The 22,478-nt window shown below is 38.6% G+C and overlaps 2 protein-coding genes across 5 annotated transcripts in view; both read left to right on the forward strand.

Moving 5' to 3' along the window:
• LOC140341793 (P2Y purinoceptor 8-like) overlaps window positions 1–22,478 on the forward strand; it is a 30,375-nt gene that overhangs the window by 1,455 nt on the left and 6,442 nt on the right. Inside the window, exons 1-3 of one of the 4 annotated variants that reach the window (XM_072427678.1) lie at window positions 5,620–5,672; window positions 9,404–9,479; window positions 17,188–17,275. The gene's annotated coding sequence lies outside the window, so the exon portion shown is untranslated. Of the gene's footprint in view, window positions 1–5,589; window positions 5,673–9,403; window positions 9,480–17,187; window positions 17,276–22,478 lie in introns of those variants that run through there. The other 3 variants (XM_072427696.1, XM_072427670.1, XM_072427686.1) reach the window with 3 other exon arrangements.
• The window catches only part of ASMTL (acetylserotonin O-methyltransferase like), an 86,497-nt gene continuing 69,631 nt past the window's right edge, over window positions 5,613–22,478 (forward strand). The window contains exons 1-2 of the mRNA XM_072427652.1: window positions 5,613–5,672; window positions 9,404–9,479. The gene's annotated coding sequence lies outside the window, so the exon portion shown is untranslated. The remainder of the gene's footprint in view (window positions 5,673–9,403; window positions 9,480–22,478) is intronic.

Raw genomic sequence — 22,478 nt, forward strand, 5'->3', positions numbered from 1 at the left:
TGAGATGAAGAATTGCCTAAAAGGTAAGCCCACCAAAACAGATATTTAAATTTTTTTAGATGATAGAGAGCTAAACCACTCAACCACAAGACAGTTTCTAACAACTTTCGGGGACTCTGATGTCTGCATTTGACTTTCTGTGTTTTTTTTTTATTTGCTGTGGCCAATCTCCCAAAACCATAGTACCTATTGTAGTATGGAGATGGTACCAGAGGTGGGAGCACCCACAATTCACATGGCAGGTAGATGTTGGCATATCCAGGACTAGTAGAAGATTACTTAATCTTCCAGTTCTATTTAAATAACTATAACTAAAATAATACTTTTGATTGGCTGACTCTGTAAACAATTGCAGTATTGGTTTAAAACACGGAAACAGAATTAGTTGATCAGTTTTGTTTTAAATCAGATTTTATTTCTTTTCTGCCTTTTTCTATTACATCGGAATTGCAGTTGAACTGGCCAAAACAGACTTCATATGCTAATACACTCTCAGTCTTTTTGACAAAGTCAATTTCAACAATCAACATTTGACTCTGGGTAATTGAATACCAAATGATCAGTGTATGCACTTACGTGTAAGTGAATATAATCCTATATACTCTACATCCCTGCTTTAGATAATATGAAAGTTGTATTTGCTGTGCACACATAGGGTAAACAAAACATCCACATGCTTTACAGATTTGGCCATGTGTAACAATTACAATGTCACGCATGATTTATTTTACCTCTTTAAAGAGCTATAGAGGTTAGAATGATACCAGGTTATGGTTTCTGTGAACTGTGAACAGTTTTGAGGTATAATTTGAGTATCTCTCAAATGGAGGATGGCTAAAACACGCGTCTACATTCACTTTTCACATCTAGATCAGGTTAAAGTGTATCTTACCAGTCCTTTGTTGCTCGTTGCTGCAATGGTTTTATTTTTCAGGTTTTTTTTTATTAATTTGGTAATGCTGTAAATAACATACATTCTGTCCCTGGGTGGCTGTGCTATGCTAAGACCAGTAGTGTATCCTTACAGGAAGTGACAAGGACACTGGGCCTTTAGCAAGAAGAATAGTTATTTAACATCTAACAAATGGTTTGCTCCATATCACATTTTGAATCTTGGGTTTATTTTTCTTAAATGAGAAGTATAAGTTAACCTATTTTTTTTGTATTACTTTTATAATTATTTATAAAAATGGACCGAATATTGTACACAGTGATATGAGCCTGATGCATTTTGAATAACAATTATCTACACAAATCATGCTAATATAAGTTAGCATGCAGAGAACAAAAACTAATAATAGAGTATATAAACCCAAAAACATGTAATATGTTGCAGCTTACAAGTCCTTGGATGTGGTGGCTGTGTTTTTTTCCTGGATTTAGCCTTTATTTAGGTGTCACATGTTAAGTCTGTCAGTAACACTTTCTATATTTTCTATACTTGCAGAAAAATGTTCTAAGCCTTAAAACCTATGCAGCAACCACATCTAAGTACTTGTTCTTGGGTTTAGATTTACTTAAATTAGATGTGGCAAATATAATAAAGATGGATGTGATTTTCCTTAACAGCTCTGACTAACTTAAGACATAAATTAGGCTCAAATGACTAGTATTTACCAAATCAGAGGAAAAGTGAGTGATCAGCGTTATGCAACTTCTATGCAAAATTCTTTGCAACATGGAACATTTATGCAACACGCTTTAGCCAAATACCTTGACTAGAAGAATCTGTAAAAAATCTGTCTTGACAAAAAATGGTGATTTGATGACAATATTATGTATTATTAGATTATGATTTTACTATATATTAGTTGTCTCTAATTGCTAGACAGTAGGTGATGTCTTTGGGTCACACCATGTGTTTTATTCCAAGAAGTAAATTCAGATTCACGAACAAAACAAAAGGTCACAAAACTAATATTAAACACAACTGACTTTATAGAGAAGGTGATAAACCACATAAATTACACTAGTACTGAAATTCTCATAAGATCCTTTCAGGCATACAGTGCACCCAGGGCTCAGGCAGGTAGCTGTAGACATCATGCAACTATTAGCCAAATCCGGTGTTGTTTATGAACAGGTTTGATCAAACTGCTTTAAGCCACCCCCTAAACATTGCTATTGACACTTCTCTATAATGGGCTACTCAAATGACAAATGGAAAAGTGCAGACCATAGAAAGAAGTCGGCTGGCTTTGACATTACCAAATGCTAGAGATTTGTTCATCTAGTTCCATCATTTATATGGCACAGCCATCCAGCAGGTAATGGGATCATTCTCTGCTGCAGTTTATTATCACTTTTTGGTATTGTCCCATGTAGGTCTTGTACTGTCCCTAGCAAGTGATGAGAGCTGATATAAAGTCAAATGTAGACACTTGTGTTTTAAAATACATAATACATGATAACATTTTTGATGTATTTGTGAATACAACACTGTATTATTTTGTGTCTTCTGTGTCTGTCTGGAGTTCATCTTAAGTGTTCAATCTGAAATACCCATGGTGGCACCTGGCAAAGCCTAGTTTGGTCAGGGACTTTCCAGGTACATATAGTATGTTGTATCGGTGTGGCGGGAAAACGCTGTTTCCTGCCACATCTCAAAATTCACTATCATATTCACTTTAACAGATCTGACAAAATGCTCAAATCAAAACAACAAAAATAAAATTCTTATTACATGCATGTATCACATTCAAGGCAGATTTGACTATTCCTGAAAATGTCTACTTAATAGAATAAAGCAGTGTGCACCTGGTCTTTTTCCAACCCCCACTATGGGGTTTCAACAGAAAAACTACAGCAGAAGTAGTTTTCCTTCAGATGTTCTGTCTATTATTAAAAGCTCACAGGTAGAGGAGTAGTGAAAGTGAGCCATTGTATCAGTGTACATACCTACCCTGCAATCATCCTTTACTACCTACCCACTGCAGTATCCCCACCTATGTAAACCTGTCTACGTTGATTAGTGTACCTTCATGCCCCCCCGCCAAGAAACAGTTTAGTAAGACCCAAGCACTGTCATACTCAAAGGTTCACTTTGCTCTAAATGGGCAGTGTGTCAGTGTCCCTTTAAATTGGACGTAAAGCTTAACTGAACATCTTTTAGTTGTTTAGTTTGCTGAAGCACTGTATGTAACAAATCATTGCTTTTTTAAATAAAAATGTTTGTTTTCTCAATTTTAATCCTTGTAATATATACTCACCTATATTTACAGTACCGTTTCAGAGTGCTTAGTTACTGCTGCAGATATGTCCCACCTAGTGTTCCCCTATGTTGACTGGCGTTAATAGTTTTGCTTTTATTTTTTATTTTTTGTGCTAGTGACAATTTTAAGTTTACATATACTTTAGGCAGCCTAAAGATTCATCTGCTAGATTTAAAAGCTGACTGAATACAAAATATCAATAAGCAATATTTTAACTTCACCTGAAATAGTGTGGAGCAAAATGAATAATTTGTTGTCTGATTGTGTGGACTGGCCCGTGGTTATGTCAGCTGCCTACTTTCTGACTATTAGCTGTTTTACAAATGAGTACAGCTATCTAGTGCCAGGCACAGCATATTATTTGGCACAGATGGCTCATGCCTATGGGCAGCCAAGTCCATTCTCTCTGGGTGGATATTATTTTAAACAATGTACTTTTTTTTGGTTTTATGATTCGGCTGCAGTAAGAACATTTTATCAAATAGGCCCATTCATTAAAAACGTATTTATCACTTTCAGAATTCTCCCCACTCTGCTCTCATTTCTAATTTTGCCTTTTAGGGTGGTAATCCATAGAATCCAATGAGTAGTCAGTTTATTAATACCTGACTGGTAGCCATTTATTAATCGTGCTCTTGTACAACCACACACCTACACTAAGCGAAATAACAGTTCTGTACCTTTACATCAAATGGTCACTCTCATCCAAGCTAAAAAAGGATAAGTACGAAGCATCTTGCAAAAACCAAACCCTGATTTGTTTTCTTTGAACTAAAATTTAAGGCTGCTGAATTTGACACTTTTGTTCCAGAACTGATCTATTATCCGTTGCCTGGTCCCTGTACATGTCAGCACCTGGTGTTCCTGTATACCCCAGTGGGTTTGGCTGTAAATTTAACCTAGCAGCTGCTTACCATGGCGGTTGGGTGTTTAACTCCCCTGTGTGGGCTTCCTTCAGGTGCCTGTACCCTTCCACAACATTGGTTACATGTTAAATAACTTCAGTATTGAAATAAGTCATACTCTAACCACCTCTTCTCGTAGACCAGTTAACATACACAAATATAGAGTTGTCACTGGGGATTACCTCTGCTTATGCATATATTATGCAAATGTTAAATTTGAATTGCCCAAGATTGTAACCAATTTTTGCAATCAGGTGACCAAATTATGAAATGGAACAAAATCTGTTTTTTTTTTGTTAGGGTGAGGCATGTGCTTACCATGTTACCTAAAATAATAGAGTTTTAAAGAACCAAAAGAATACTTAAACAGAAGACCTTCCACAAAAAGGTACCAGTATATAACCTCAATTTTACTTTAGAGGGCTTCTGTAACCTGTAAACTCTCCAGGAAAACACAGAACCCCATATTCTCATGGGGCAATTCTGAGGCCTCTTGTGTGTGATATAGGGGGGGTCATACCTATTGTTTGTCAATCTCAAGACTGATATTTAAGAGGTCTGGCACCTTAAGAAGCAATATATGGCGTATAGTGGCATCATATAATGCCTATACTACTATAGAAGCGTTAGTTTATCCATCACTATAGGTTCACTTTATTTTAGTTTTTCATTCGCCAAGAGTTTAACCCACCCTTGCCATGCTCTTCTGTGACTCCATTGTCTTTGTCTCTATTGGTGTATGGCAGAGAATGAGTCCATCCTTTAGAATATGGTGTTTAGGCATGGGAAGCCAACTTCCAGACCAACTTCCGAAGACTGTCACATGAAGAAGATGTCATCAACTACATGTAAGCTCTAAAAACTTGCAACATAAAGCTTACAAAGGGTTGATGACCAGCTGGAGTGAAATGCGGTGGGGGGGGGGGGGGGGGGGCATGGACGTGTCCAAATGAATATAAATGGCAGAAGTTAAGATTTCAAAAGAATCTATCACTCCCGTGAAAGTACAACTGTCTAAGTATGTCTATTACCTTGTTTATCCATTTGTTGTGTTTTGTAATTAGAGCAAAGGATATTCTGTTTATGCTTGTGTAAAATAATCCTGATCTGAGCTAAATATGAAAGCTCCATGGAGAAGGTTCACTTCTGGAAATGCTGGATGCCTGGCTCATCTTACCAGTACTTTATGACCTGCATGTCTAACAGCCACTAACTTAATATATTGGAGCCACTGGATCATCATACAGGAACTGGACATTGTTTCTGATCTACATGCTTGTTTCCGGCTAGTGACTGAAAGTACTTAAACCACTAAATCACTATGTCAAGCAGGCAGCTGGCATTTTCAGGTGCAACCTACACATTTCCTTATGTCTGTGTCTTGTTTCACAGCTTGCATGTATATTGAATTACAAATGAGTTATTTTATAAAAAATATTATTCTAACAGTATTTTACTTTTTGTTGTTTTAGGTTCTAGTGAGAAATGTTTTGCTTCCTGATGATTATAAAAACGGATACCAGAAAAGGAGCAAATGAACACTTGTAAATTAAAGGTAATAGCCTGTAATTTGTTGAAATGTATGTCAACTAGCATTTCAGCTATATGTATATCTGTTTAGTTACTCATCTCTGCCACACTGTATAGATGGGAATGTATTACCACTCACACAATGGAATGATCGCACATTATATTGTGGGTACTTTCATCGGTAAGTGCCACCCAATGCTGGAGGAGCAGAAGGAGGACTCTGCTTGTCAAATAAGGGGTGAAAAAAGAGCTGGATTTAGGGTAATATTTACTTACTTGTATTTATAATTGGAGTGTAAGGATAGGTTCAAGGGGGACTGGAGATGAGCTTCAAATTCTTTAGTTCTGAAGATGTCCCCCTACTCTGCAGTTATGAAAACATCTCTGTACCTTAACGGTAAAAGCTCTTTACTAGAAGAGGTGGGTGGTGAGCTTCTGCCATAATCAACAAGTATGCACAACATACCTGCCAATTATACCATAGACTTACCTGTTTGCATCTGCCTGCAGCAATGACAGGTCCAGGACCGAAACAAAAACCCACCAGGAGCCAGAGCTTTATATATTTTTTTTTTACAAAAGAGACATTGCATGTATACTGCAGTTATTTTAGGGTTTCAGCCATGTTAAAAAAAAAACAGCTGAGGAAGGCTAGTTCGGAAATTTCTGGGAAGTTTAATTCAGAGAGAGAGGCAGTATGAATGCAATCTGCAAGGTGTTTTATTTCATAACCCTGAAACATGGGTGGGCCTTAATTTAAATATGGAGTTTATTAGTTGCCCAGGTATGATATGCCTAGCGGTAGTAAATAAAATACAACTAGACTAGGTAACCATCCTTGAATATATACCCCCCAAGTGGCTTCCCCTAGTGGCAGTGCTAGATCACACACTGCTGGAAAATAAAAAAATTTACTTTAAGACAATATAACTCATTTGATGAAGAAGTCAGTATGTTTTGTAATATCCAATGAACTGAAGAAGCCATTTGGACAAGCTTCCTTAAACAATCAAATTATGTTTGACCTATGTTTTGGCTACCACTGTATCAATTAACTAACCTTTAAACACCTATCATACTGTCTAACCCAAACACTTAATATAACCCCTAAATCCAGCCCTAAAAATGTATGCCCTATCTAACAATAAAAAGCCAGACCCATTAAAAGTTAAATTTATTTATAGGTGGAGCCTAGTGACCAAAGTCTCTGGCTTCTTAGTTGTGCTTAATATTTCAACAATGATATTGTTTAATAAATCCTGACTCCTCTCAACCTAGCAGTTTTGGTTCCTGCCCAACTTTGAGTGTTCCAACATCACCTTCTGTATGATCTGTAGTGTTTAATAAATATTATTTAAACAGGAAGAGTGGGAATCACTAATACCATTCATGGCAGGTGATTTGACACACAAATCTCACTAATAGAACCCCTGAGATATCTGAAAAACTGGTTGCCTTTTGTTTTTTAGTGACAACATTTATTCTTTAACTCCTGTACTGAATACATAAACTTAAAATTCTGAGATTACTGGCACTGAGATCAAGCTGAGTACCTTGTCTTTTCGGCAAGGAACAACTATGGGGTCTGGGAGTTGAGGCATTGCTGCTGCCAAAAGTGGCCATTGAGGTAGGTATCTGTAAGTTACTTATCCGGTCAGCGAACCCGCTTCGTCCACGCCCGCCGCGTCCTCGGGGATCACGGGCAGTACGGCCGAGGCGGAGAGATCCTTCCTTGCGGAACATAGAGGGGGACATACACCACCCGGCCCTAATGGAAGTGATCAAGCGGGGCCTACAGGAGCTTGCATTAGAGGCTCCCACTTGTCACGGCACGAAAGTTCACGAGCGCCTACTAGAGATGGCAGGGGAGTTACGGGCGCTCTCAGGGCAAGATCCGGACCCAAATTTGTCCAGTTCTCTGGTGCCAGTGGAACCTTTAATCCCATTACCTGATAAGTTTACAAGTTTACAAGGAACAGACAGGATTTCCCCAACTTCCGGGACTCCTGCCTCCTCTATTTCCAGCTCTGGCCAAATGCCTCTGGGACAGTTCACCAACACATCAGCATTGTCATCTCCCTCCTAGGGGATGAGCATTCAACTTGCCGCCGGAAGACCCTGCTTTCAGCTCAGTTGAATAATTTTTTTCCATCATGGGGGTGATTTATGACAACCTGGACCTGACCCCAACTGCAGAGATGAACCCAAAATATATAATACAGGGGAGACGCCCTGTGGAAGAGTATGTGTCGGAGTTCCGGTGCTGGGCCACTAGCAGCCAATGGGGAGATGCACCTCTTCTACATCACTTCCGTCAGGGCCTCAGTGACCAAGTCAAGGACCTTCTGTTGGGTCTACCTTTTCTGGCCACTTTGGATCTTGCAGTACAGCAGTCCAGCAGCAGTACAGCATCTGCGTTGATCGACTGATCCGGCAACCCTGCCTGGAGAAGGCTATACATTGAGTTGGGGGTCACTCACTTCCACAGTCAAACACTTTTACTGTGATGACCCCGACCAGTCCTCCTTCACCTGCAAGACCTTCCTCTTTTTTCTCACATCCTGAGGAACCCATGGAGATCAGTTCTTCTAAGCTCGCCCCCGCAGAACGCAATCGGTGCCTGCAAGGGGGCCTCCATTGTGGTGATCCTGGTCATAGGGCAAGGACCTGCCCGTGCAAAGGAGCTGGGGAACGACAGTTCATCGGGGGTGCAGAGGGGAGCACCTCAGACCCCCCCAGCCCAGGCTCTACGCTGCCTCCTGGTTCCAGCTACCATTTTTTGGGGCAGAAAGACCCGCCAGGTCCTGGCCTTCCTACATTCTGGAGCAGATGGTAACCTCCTGAACTAGGATTTCACGTCTCACCTGAATTGTCGTTGGCTGCCATCGATGGCACCCCCCTTCAATAGGGCCTTACATCATCTGTTACCCCGGAAGTGCACTTAACTGTGGGGGCCTCCCATAAGCAAGTGATTGTTATCAGGATGGCTAAAACCCCCTTGATATTAGGCCTCCCTTGGTTAAAATCCCATAACCCTGTGATTAACTGGGAATCGGGTCAGATTGTTCAGTGGGGAATTAAATGTCAGGCTAACTGTCTCACACAAGTAATACCAGTACGGTCTCTCGAGGTGTCAGAAAAGTTGCCTTAGCCTTACCGGGAGATTTCTGATGTCTTTTGCCCTCAGGCAGGTGACAAACTCCCACCTTATCGGTCCTGTGATTGCCCCATTGAATTACTCCTGGGAACCATGCCCCCTTGGGATAATTTGTTTATTCTGACCAGGCCAAAAATAAAGGCCCAGAAAGAGTACATCCAGGAGAACCTGGAGAAGGGCTTCATCCGTCTATCCTCTTCCCCTGCAGGAGCTGGCTTCTTCTTCATGGAGAAGAAGAATGGTGGGCTGAGGCCCTGTATTGATTATAGGGGCCTAAACAAGATTACAGTGAAGAATCGTTACCCTCTGCCCATAATGGAAGACCTTTTCTCTCAGGTCTACGGGGCTGGATTCTTCACTAAGCTTGATTTGAAGGGGGCCTACAATCTCATCAGAATTTGGAATGGCGATGAGTGGAAGAACGCTTTTAATATCAGGGACGGGCACTTTGAATACCTGGTAATGCCCTTTGGTCTGTGTAATGCCCCGAGGGTCTTCCATGGGTTCATAAATAATGTATTCTGGGAATATCTGAGGAAGTTTGCGATTGTCTACCTTGATGACATTTTGGTCTATTCATCTGATCTTCTCCTCCACAGAACCCAGGTGTGCCAGGTCCTCCAGAAGCTCTGGGAGAACTGCCTCTATGCCAAATTGGAGAAGTGCGCCTTCCAGGTATGTGAGGTTGCTTTTTTGGAGTATATTTTGTTGGATCATGGGTTGGCTATGGATCCAACCAAGGTCTCAGCAGTGCTTGAGTGGCCGCAACCCACTGACCTCAAAGGTCTTCAGTGCTTCCTAGGCTTTGCAAATTTTTATAGGAAGTTCACCTGGAACTTCTCCTCCATTGTCCACCCTCTGACGAACCTTACTAGGAAAGGGGTGGACCCCTCAAGGTGGACTCCAGATGCCTGTGAAGCCTTCAATCGATGAAGAGGGGATTCTGCTGTGCACCCATATTGGTGCATCCAGTGCCCACTCTCCCGTTTGTGGTAGAGGTGTATGCTTCAGAGATTTGGCGGGGGAGCAGTTCTATCCCAGTACTCCAGGGAACCAGAGAAATTGCACCCTTGTGCCTTCTTCTCTCAGAGGTTCTCTGCAGCTGAGCATAATTATGACCTGGGCAATTAGGAACTTCTGGGAGTAAAATGGGCTTTTGAGGGATGGAGGCATTAGCTGGAAGGGGCGGAACAACTCGTGACGGTTTATACTGACCACAGGAACCTATAGTATATCGAAGGGGCCAAACGTCTTAACTCCCGTTAAGCCCGCTGGGCCCTGTTCTTCACGAGGTTTAATTTCCAAATTACTAATAAGCCAGGTTCAAAGAACATTAAGGCTGATGCCTTGTTCCTTTGCTTCCCAGAGGCCCCTTCCCTTCCGGATCCATGCCCTAGTCTTATTTAGCTCAGCCCTGCAGACCCCACTGTTGCTAGAAAATCTGTTAAACTCCTTGTCCCCCCTCCAAATGGAGCACCCCCCTGGAAAACCTGAAGGGCGTCTGTATGCCCCCCTTTCTTTTCTTTGCCTGAAGTTGACATCAACAGTTACATGACTCAAAAACTGCCTGCCACCCAGGAATTAAGAATCCCCTTGAATTAATAGGACATGTTTGGTGGCCCCACACAGTAAATGTAGAATTTTATGTTCGCTCCTGTCTAGTTTGTGCTCGGTTTAAATCACCCCGTTACGCTCCGGCACTCTGCTTCCTCTGCCCATTCTGTTGGGCCCATGGACCCACATATCCATGGACATTATTTTGGACCTTCCACGGTCCTCAGAGTTTTCAGTAGTCTGGGACGTGGTAGACCGCTTTAGTAAACAAGCCTGTTTCTAACCACCACCCAAGTTGCCCTCAGCCAAGGAATTGGCCGATTTTTTGTTTTCCATATTTTCCGTCTTCTCCAGGAGGTTCAGTTCGTGTCACGGTTCTTGAGGGAGTTTTGTGCTCAACTGGGCATCGAGCTCTCTTTTTCATACTGGTTCTACCCCGAGACGAATGGCCAGACCCCATGGACCAACCAGTCGCTGGAACAATATCTCGGGATCTATGTGTCCCGATGCCAAGAGGGGTGGGCAGACTATCTCCCCTTTGTGGAGGTGGCGTATAACAATGCAGAACATTTATCCATCAGGATCTCTCCGTTCATGTGTGTGGGGGGTCAGAGTCCCAAGGTTTCCTTTCTGTTGGGTCCACCCTCTGATTTTCCAGCCCTTAATGATTGGGTAGATTGTTCCCGATCTGTTTGGAACCATGACCAAGGTAATCTTGGAAAAGCAGTAGAAATACCGATATGAGGGTCCTGAGGCCCCTCCTGAAGAGTGAGGTAGTGTAAGGTGCTTACCCGACTGGCGATCCCGCATCGTCCAGGATTGCGGGCAGCGAAGAGGACACCGCTGCAGCAGGCAGCTGATTTTTGGTGTTTGACCCTTGGCCTGTATTTGGATTACTCAATAAAGGTTACTAAAAGGATAACTGGAGTTGATTGTGATTTATGGACTCTGTTTTATGGACTCTGTTTATTTATGGATTTTGTTTTTTGTCAGGTTATTGTTAAAGCTGAATTCTATGTAGTTGTAAAATTCCTAACTGTATTAGGTTATATAGGTAAAAACTATACTTAGCTATGCTAATGGTTTAAAACTTGCTGGTAGGAGAAAATTGCAAATTGAAGAACTCATCAATGTGGTGCCACTCCTTTTTTTATCCAATTACTAGGTGCAGGACAATCCAATTTCCGGTTACTGAATGTAAGGTCAGCCTCAGGAGCCTTAGTGAGGCTTCGAGGTTAACTGAATTACAAACTCTTCTTACAATTCATCATGAAGTCCTTTGTCATTATATCTTTCTTTACCTGTGATCAATGTCTACAATCTGCTATTGCAGATATGATTTCAATCATTCTTCTAACAAAATCATTGTAGAGTCAGGAATGTCTAGACATTAGAAAGACAAAAGTATAACCACATCTCAACCCGAAGTGCGTGTATGTTTATAAAGCAAACCAAACTGTGGTCAGGTTATTTTTGTTTTATTACCAAGTTAAAACAAAAATTACATTGTGTGACCAATAGAGTCCTTTTTATATTCTCTAAGTAACCACTGTGATCTGGGAAACATGCTGTTTTGTTCTTTTGATTATCAATGTAAGAGGGAATTCTTTTCACTAATCACCAATGTCACAGTGTATTCTATTCACTGACCTCCAAATTAAAGGGACACCTTTAATTAGTTCCAGTTTAAGGAGATACTTCACTGCTGACTTCCAATGTAAATCAACAGTTCTCCACTGACCACTAGTATAAGGAGGCACTTCTCCATTGATTTCCAATGTAATGGGACATTTCTTCACTGACCAGCAATGTTAAAGGAACTTCTCTACTGACCTCCAATGTAAGGGGACACTTCCGATCTGACTTCCAATGTAAGGGGATGTTTACAATGCCACCATCCACCATCCTTTCTTTTATTATTATATCTACAGTTTACTAATCCTGCTAGTAGAGCAGTAGATAAAACAATTTTTACCAGAGGTTCCCTGGGAGATGAATATTATTTCCAGGATTCTGTCATAGTAAAAAGATATAGTAACGGAGGGTTGGTTTGTTCAGTTTTGGCTAGTAACTTGTGTACATAAAGTATATCAAAATGCAAAACAAAAATATGATTATATTATAGCTTATATTATAGAATAAGTCCTTAGATGGGGTGGCTGTGCTAGTTTTCCTTTTTTTTCAAGCATTTTTTTTCCTTTCTTTTCACCAAGAGACTTGCCAGTAACATTCATTCTACTCTACTCTACCCTACTGTATCAGATCAACATAAACACAACAGGACCTCAGACAGGACTTTACTTCTTCAGGGTTCTGAAGTCCACAAAGATAACTAAGAACCAAGTGCCTGATAAGAATGCCTCCGAGAGACAACAAAATTAGCTGAAAAGATTTCTAATAGGATGAACAGGTTGTTTGCACTTCTTGAACAGATATATCAAAACACATTTTATAGTATATTTAACTGACAAAAAACACCAAATAAGAAAGTTCATTGTTAGGGTTCATTTGCTTACATTTATTCTCTCTTTATTGTAGCACATTTTAGCGGACTAAGACATTTTTGCATATTTTGCGTAGAGTTTACGTCAACCCTAACAATAAACTTTTCCTATATACAGTACATCTTTTTGAACTGTTTTAAACATTTATAACATTTATACATGGTTGTCAGGCTCCAGACCTCGGAGATTGGGATCTGCACACATTTTAAATATTTCTTGACAGAAAGCAGCATTTTTTTTGTTTTTAGTGTTTTACAAAGATTCAGACAATTATTCATTACATGTCAAAAAGTTGTCCTATATTTGGTGAAGTTGGAGTTGGACGGCCCTGGTTTATACTATCTGAAGTAGCCTGATCAGCCTCCCCATTTCTTATCTTAAACTACGGAACAATTACTATCAATGTTGCAGAGATATAAGTAAAGGAAATAATTCAGTTTGTAGCAAAACACAATCGGGCATGACTGACACCATTTTATGTGACTTGTATATTGCCAGTCCACAAAAAGAAATTGGTGCATTTCTGGTAGGTCAACTAGACCAACATGCAGGGTCTTTAAAATAATGAAATATGTGCAGGTATTGCAAGTAGTGCAAGTTATGTTTTTTTTCCATGACATACACTTCAAGTAGACATTTTCCATTCTTGAAGAGGTGCAGAGAGGTGTGTACATGTTCCACATCTGTTATGGTCAAACTTTTCTCAAGCTAAAACCTGTATCTGTTACCACAAAACAGAAGTAAGTGATTTATACCCTGCCAGGCACTTTCACATACTAAAACTTGTGCTGAACTTTGTTTCTGAACATGATGTGAAATTGTTTTTGAAAGCACAGCTCAGTATGCATTTTCTCATCCTGTTGCAAAAGTATATTACAATATGACTGATGGGAATACACAAAATATTTTGTAAAATATGTATTTGATGGCTGTGGTGGCTATTGCTTGTTTCTGGAATGTAATCATGTCACTTCAGCAAATATAACCTATATTTAAATATTTTGTTTCTATATTTAAATAATTGTTTCTTCCTTATTTTCCGTTCACCCATTTATTAGTCTTTATGAACACTTCCAGAAATTCCAGATTTTAACATTTTAACAAAAATAATGTAATTTAAGTACTTGAAAGTTATTGCATTGCATGTTGCATTTGTGTAACCCCCGGTTCATCTATGTTATACAGTAAATCCAAAAAACGAGGTCAGGCGACTACCTGAATATATTGAATGACTGGATTTTTCCATCAATTAATAGATTGTTTTCTTCCCTGATGACACTGACATATTTTAAGATGACAATATCACGATTCATAAGGCTCCTTTTTTGAAAGAATGGTTCAGGTAGCATAAAAGATAATTTTCACACATGGATTGGACACCACATGGATTAGACCTTAACTCTATTGAGAACCTTTGGGATATGCAAGAGAGGACCTTACTCTATCATTATCAATACAAGATCTTGGCAAAAAATTAATGTAATTCTGAAAGGAAATAAATATTGTGACATTGCATTTGCTTATTAAAATAATACCAAAGCAAATGCATGCTGTATTCAAAGATAAAGGCAGTCCATTGTAAAATTAGAGTGTGACTTTTTATGGCTAGGCAGTCTATATAGGTTTGGTGGAGTGCAATTGAAACTTACGGTAAACCCATCCAATTCTTGTTTGCACTAACCTTAATGCTATCCATATATTTTTGACAACTTCCTAAAAATGGTAACCAGCTATGGATAGTAAACAAAAAATGTACTAATACTTTATATATTTCCAATTATTTAGGTTACCTTGATCTGTATTTTTTTGTTTTTGGTTAGAGTTGTCAACAATTTTTTTGTTGGTTGGATTGGTCAAAAATGGTTAAGTTGCCCTGATTTATGGTCAGGATTAGCATATTGCAAGGTGAACAGTAAAACAGGGCCAACAAATGTGAGCATAATGACAGAAGTCCACTCTCATACAGTCAATTTCATCTGTCAACAGCAGTCAATGTCAATGTTTTACAGTGCAAAACTACACGTGATAATAAATCTGTTGAATTTCCCAATCTCATCTGAACTTTCCCCTCAGTGATTACCCCTTCTTCATGCTGCTTTCTGTTTGCCTAAATTTAGCAATGTTTATTTGCTTTCTCCCTCACTCTTTCAATACAGGAGTTTATAAAGCTACTTTATTAGTTAGGGCATAGATGGAAGCTGTCTGTTAAGTTAGTCTAATAAAAATGTTATTTTTGGCATTTCATAAAAGAAAAGCTTTTTTAGCTAATGCCCTCAAATTGCTTTTCATACTAACAATGAGTTTGAAATACTGATGTTCCCACAGTTTTTTTAGCCACAGACTTTTCCTATGAATTAGTAGTAACTTACGACTGAATGTCTACAATAGTTAAAATTCTCCAATGCACTGTAACTGCACTCAGTTTCATCCTTACCTTCATTCTTGCACAGCTTTACAGGCTCATTTTCTCTCCTGAACTTGTTACAGTTTGCTTAAAAATGTAATATATCTAAGGAAAATTTTTTATATTGATAATAGAAAAATGATGCCAACCTATAGCTGCCATATTAAATACCCATGTTCTGAATAACCTTCAGGAGCCATAAGCTTTCCACTAAACCAAAGAAAAGCACAGCAGAGCTTTCTTAACCTCCCTAGCGGTAATTCTGAGTGTGGCCCGGAGATTATTATCTAAACCAAAATCGGTAACCCGGAGCCACACTCGGGGTGGAATTACCAGGGAGTTTATAAAGCTTACCTGGTAAAGGGTGCCCGCATCATCCTCCAGCGCTGCATCGCCCGCATCATCCTCCAGTAATGCCCAGCATATTCTTCCCCTGGCGATGCCAGCTGGGCATCTGTGTAACCTGGCGATGCCTGGCTAGTATCTGCATTCCCAGTGTTTGATTGTTGGGAAGGCAAGGCCAGGGGAAGCTGATGCCAGACGGGCATCTGCGCACAAGTGTGTGGCTGGGGGTCCTGACCATGCAGCTGGGAGGTGGGACCAGACGGCAAATTTAAAATACAAAGTATTTTTAAATGTACCATTTTTACATTTTAAAGCACTTAATATTCATACTGCCAGGGAGGTTAAAGCAGACATTTTATGTGTTTCTCATTTCCATTACAAATCCCAAGAACAAAGCATTTATTTCTGGATGGATTCTGGATAGTGGGCAAGACTATAATTCCTTTTTAACATTATTTATCTTTAGAGCTGAGAAAGCAGTGGTGAATTTGTATAATTATAACCACAATTCCAGCTTTATCTAACCATAATGCTAGACATAAACTATACCTAACAATAAAACTGTCTCACCAATGTTGTTTTGATCCTAATTACAACCAATATAAACTGATCTTTGCAATTCACTATGTCTGTTCAATATACCTCATCTTCCTGGTATAACGATCATCTTCACTATTATATGTAATTGAAATATTCTAAAAAAAAAATGAAAACACACCATGCCTGATGCATTTATTGCATCTACTTGATCAAAATTTGCATTGTATGGTTTCCTTAAGGGCCCTGTTATAAACCCCAAGAGCCGCTGTCCATGATGCGTCAATAACCTAATTGAAGTATATATTGAGGCACAAAAAGTGATGTTGGGGTTTTCATACACTTTAAGTTTATGAAGGCTCATAAAGCTAATAGCAGAACAGAAACAGGGAAGTAAAATAAATAAAATAGAACTTTTGTACAGGGCATAATGTAAGGAAGGGTGGATGGGTTATAGATGGATTCCAATATCTTATGGCCCTGCAGCTTGCATATTAGGTTTCTGGAAACTTTAAACATTTTATTTAGTAACTATTTTAGAACCAAGGGGTCTATACAAACCAGAGATATTTGACTTCCCCTATCACATAGTGGTCAATGTATTGTTATGAATTCTATTTTTAAAATGCAGACACCATAGGAAGTTAACAATGCTTTGTTCAACAGAAAGTTGATAGTAATCTCAGTCCTTTCACTAGACCCCTAGATGTATTTATTAACCTCTAAAACATGGAATGTTCTAAAAACCAGAATAGTCTGAATACAAAATTTATATCAAATGGTATTAAATAATGATATGGGGGCCTTATCTGTGTTGTAAGGAAAATGTGCAAATTATCTGAAACCATGAATGTTAAAAAAACAAAAAAAACACAATAAACAAAATAATTTTCTAATTTGCCGGTTGCAAATGAGTGTCTGATTAACAGGTTAATCAGTGTGTTGCATTGCCTTTATAAATTTGCCTACTCATAAAAACAGTATTTACCAGGAATAAATCAGCATTACTGCATTTAATGTCTTTTTCGCATTTATGTAGATAGTTGCGGTGAAGGATGAGATCAAAACCACTTTTCATGAATTCCCCCCTTATCATGAAAGTTAAGGTAGTTCTGCCGAGCCACCAAGTAAGCACTGATAAATTAAAAGCATGAAACAATGCATTGTATATTTCTTAAGATAATGCTGTAAGCAATTCAACAAAGATCTATCTAAATAATTATAGTAAAGGGCAGACTTCTTTGTCAGTTATCTGAAGCAACATCCTGATATGATTTCACAATTCCTGTCTAAGTACTGGTTTCCTTTTTATGTGAAACTTTTTTGGGTGGGGGTGATAAGAACCGTTTGGTCACTTGTAACCAGCTTTGTAGCTATTTTTGGCAATTAAAGAATTATTCTGCACAATAAATGCAGAATAATAAACCTTCTCCAGTGAAAATCATTATCTTTTCCACTGATTACTACATATACTTATCAGGTTTCTGAAGCTACTGCATGAACTGACCATTCAAGTTTGGCATTATACTGATATTCACAGTCACTTCTTTTGCTAAGTTGGAAAGCAGTGCTAACACCGAATAGAATACCAGGGCCACATTGCTCCATAGGCTTATTGCTACCAGGTAGGGCAAACAGCTGCATGCACACCATGTTGTGGATTGCCAATAGAACTTTAGCATATGGATAATAAAAAGTCTTTATTGTATTGTATACAGTTTATTCATTTTTCCTTTAGTGTAATAGTGTGCTTTGTATTTTTCCCTACACATCAGTTCTAGATATACTACAGAAAAGAGGAAAAGTGTATCAATATCTCTGTCCCACCTTCAGTATGGCTTATGTGGTTATGACATCTTCTTTTTTTGGTGTTGACTGAAGTAAGAGGAAGTTAGCACAAAACAGTTTACCTAGAAGGAAGACAGTATAAATATAGTCCTATGGGCAGACCACCCTGGGCAATCTGTTTTTTTTTTCTTTTCTTTTCAATTCAGCCTTAACTACTGTAGAATTTAATTAAAATCCAATGGGATTCCCTAATTAGGTTCTGGTGGGAATGGAAAAATTGGATTGGCCCTCACTCATACAATAATGATAACGATAACAACCTGACAATGTTTTTAACCACCAACATCACGCTATGCAAGTTTTATAAAGTTTAAGGCTACGTACGCACGTGCAATAATTGTTGTTGTAAACGAACGATTAACGATCAATGGGTGGATAATCGTGCAGTGATTGTGGATCAACACAACAACAATAACTGTGTATATGTATGTATGTGTGTATATATACACACTTATATATTATTAATTTATAAATTTAATGTACAGCTCTGCGTAATATGTTGGCACTATATAAATCATGTATAACAAAATGATAATAATATATATTTTTATATAAGTATTTATATGCTTATATATATATTATATAAATGTTTGTGTGTCACTTCCTGCTCCTATATCTAGTGTGTGTACATTATTGGTGGATTATCTTTGAATGATCGTATTGTTACAGCATGTACAGGATTGTGAACTATACAATCGTTCAAAATAATTGTGAATAATAGTCGTTCGTTTTCAACTATTATTGCATATGTGAACATAGCCTTACTATAAGTAAGAATCTATTTAGTATTTTAAAAGCATGAGACAATGGGCCGAATTTGTTAAAACTCTCCATGGCTGGATAAGTTGGACTATCATGGTGATCCAGCAAATCTGGAATAGATCTGGTCCAGAATGGAAAACTTTTGCCAAATAATGTTAAAATATTTGTAAGAAGTTCATTTCGGGTACCCCAAAATAGTCAAACCAGACTTGGAGAGCTTTAATAAATCAGGTCCAATGTATAAACTTTGGAGACTTAAAGCTTACCTAAACTCAGAAATGAAGTGCAACACCCTTTTTTTAATAAAAAAAGGGTGCAGCCCTGCCCCCTAATTCTTGACCGCCAAGGTTATCCAGAATGAATAGGAGCACAAAGTCTCCCGGGATACCTACGTCAGGCATCCAGGGAGGCTTCTGGGTGCTCCTTCTGTGCATGCCTGAGCATCTCAGGCACGCGCAGAAGGAGCCTTTGCGTGGGGGAAAAACAATTGTCAATCTCACGCATGCGCAGTGGGAACAACAAGTTTTTTTCCATCCTATGTCCCCCGATGATGGACTGGAACTGCAGTGACGGCTCGTGGACAGATGCTGGGACGACGCAGGACGTGACGGGAGAGACCTTAGGATGGATAGATCAGACTACCCTGTGAGATGGAAGGTAAGTGGACTTTTTTTTTGTTTTAGGCAGTTTTGGTTTTAGTTCTCTTTGCTCTTTTAATCAACCACCAAAGGACAATTAGTATTAGACAACCAAAGGTAGAAGACATGAAATAAATATAAGGTCAATTCCATTGCACCTGTAACAGTGGATACAAGTAAGGCAGCACTTCTTTTGATGTCCTACACTACATGCTTGCTTACTAAGAACCAGCTATGCACATTGCAGTATTTACCTTTATGATATTGCCTTGCAATTTCCTTGGTTTTTGTTGGTGATCCACTATGGAATTTGGTCGCAGATAAAAGTGCTAGGTTCACCAGATCTAACAATGAACAGTGATTTCAAATAAGCTGTTTTAAATATATTTGGTAGACTAAACTAGTTTTACAATAATATGTACAGAATATTTATTAGAATATGTGTCTTGCTACTAGCCTTGTTATTTGGAAAAATATTATTAGTAACTGAGATTTTACTTGTTTTGCATGCATTTATTAGTTTAGTCTTCCTGTTCAGTAAAACAGGTACATGAATTTTATGCCAGCAGCATTGCACTGTATCTTATGATAATCACATGATCCTCCAAATCATAAGGTTTGAAAAAAGGAACATGATTTGTTTGTTCTTTTTTAAACTATTTTTAGTGGGTGAACACGTGCAGTCGTTTACTAAAGGGAATTTTCAGGAAGCCATCACAAATCTTCTTTTTGTTTAGTTAGCTTTAAAGTAGTTTGGTAGTCAGATTGAAAATTGCAGACCTTTGATTATGTCACTAGTCAAACTAAATCAATGGGATCCACCTTGGTGGGCTGCCTGTAATCCCATTGGATATTATTCATAATTTTAGGGTACCAGCACTCAACTTCCTTGTGTTCATAATATATAGCATTGAATGTATATCTGGCGGAAATAGGCAATGAACATTAGGTAAGCGTAATGTTAAAGGGTATTTTAAATGCATCCTAATTAAAAAAAAGTATAGAGATGCATCTAACATAATAAAGTTATGAAGTCAAGATGAATCTATAGGCTAACCATTGATGTACTGGTGTGCACTTTTAGTAATGACAGTTAGTAATTAGAGGATGGAGTGGCTGGGGTTTACAGGTAAACTTAATATTTGTGACTTTGATTTATGAAAGCTCTCCAAGGCTGGAGAGAATACACTTTCAAAAGTGAAGCTGGGTGATCCAGCAAACCTGGAATGGATCTGGTCCAGGATTCAAAACATTTGCTAGCAAATAGCAAATGATTTTTAAAAATCCATTCCATGTTTTATAGATCACCCAGCTTCACTTCTGAAAGTGTATTCTCTCCAGCCTTGGAGAACTTTAATAAATCAGGGTCAATAAATTAATATGGGTGTCCATAAAGTGCAGCCTTACCTATCAGGGATTACATGATTTTAGATTATGTTTTAAATTCTATCTCTGTTAGATTATAAATATCAAGGTGATTATTACATTATAAGATCGCCCTATTTCTTGCTTTAGTTAAGTTTTGATAAAAGACATTCAAATAAAAGAATAGCAAAAGATTAGGTGACCTACACTCCCAGAAGGAGGCAAGTACTATTTACTTTCTTCATATAAATATATATCCTGAAAGCATGCTCTAGGTGGAAAGAGCAGAAGGATGACCCTGTAAGGGTGCCTCAGTTCTGTATTGTCCATTATTGTGGATTTTGGATAAAACTTCATTGCTGACATTCAGGTTTCATGCTTGGAGGCTCCATGCCATTTAGTTTGCAAAGCATGGTGGGACTTCAAAAAGAAAAATTAGCAGTTCTTAGATGCATGTTGTCAGATGGTAATTAGGTAACGCAGTTCAACTGGCAGGTGAGTAAGGCGGGTATATCTGTCTCTCATGTTAGTCATTTAGGTGTCTAAGTATTCTGCATTTCAGGTCTGTTTAACAACACAAAATTTATTTGAGCTTCAGGAAAAGCTCTTTCTCTTATTTGGTACATGCCATCTGTTTCCTGTAATAAATATTATTTCACATTGCATATGTATATACAATACTCTGCAAAAGTTGTAGGTAGGTATGAAAAAAAATCTTTAAACTAAGAGTGTGTTCACAAATACAAAAGTTAATAGTTTATTTTTATCAATTACCAAGGCAAAATAAATAAACAAAAGAAAACTAAATTTAATTAAATATTGGTGCAGCCAACCTCTGCCTTCTAAACAGCATCAATTCTAGGTACACTTGTGTACAGTGTTTGGGTCATTCCAAACATCTTGGAAGACTAACCCCAGATCTTCTGTGGATGTAGCCTGCATCCAGTCTCTTCATGTAGTACAAGATACACTTGATGATGTTGAAATAAGGGCTTTATGCAGGTCATACTATCACTTATATGACTATTTGTTCTTCTTTACATTAAAGATAATTCTTAATGACATTGGCTACATGTTTGGGGCCAATCAGACACCTCTGGAGGTATTGCATGATGGACAGGTATCTACTTGTATTTCTCAGCATTGGGGATACCAATAATCCTGACCAAAGCCCCAACACCAGTTGCAGAAATGCAGCCTCCAGGCTTGCAAGGAGCTTGCATAATGCTTCACTGTTGCCTTCAGACATTCATTATTGTACCACTCCCTTGTTCTTTGCTGAACACAAGGTCTTCTGTTACAGCCACATATTTAAATTTTTTACCCATCAGAGATTCTGCTGCCATTTTTCTACACCTAAATTCTTAATTTTTGTGCATAGTTGAGTTGCTTGGCTTTGTTTCAACTCGAAGGTATGGCTTTTTGGTCGCATTTCTTCAATGAAGGTCTCTTCTGGCCAGACTTTTCTGGATAGTGGATAGGTGTGCCTTAATACCACAGGTTTATGACAGTTATGAGCTGATGGCTCTGCTAGATATTTTCCAGTTCGAAGCGAATTATGCATGACCACAGCGTCTGCTGTCCTCAACAAAGTTAATTTCATTGTGCTTCTTAGAGATTTGTACAGCACATCTTGAAACCGCAGTCTGCTTTAAAATCTTTGTCTAGAAGAAACCTTGCTGATATAATGTTCAGTATATATATATATATATATATA

This window comes from Pyxicephalus adspersus, chromosome 1 (assembly GCF_032062135.1).
Source record: "Pyxicephalus adspersus chromosome 1, UCB_Pads_2.0, whole genome shotgun sequence".
In the NCBI taxonomy this organism is placed as follows: domain Eukaryota; kingdom Metazoa; phylum Chordata; class Amphibia; order Anura; family Pyxicephalidae; genus Pyxicephalus; species Pyxicephalus adspersus.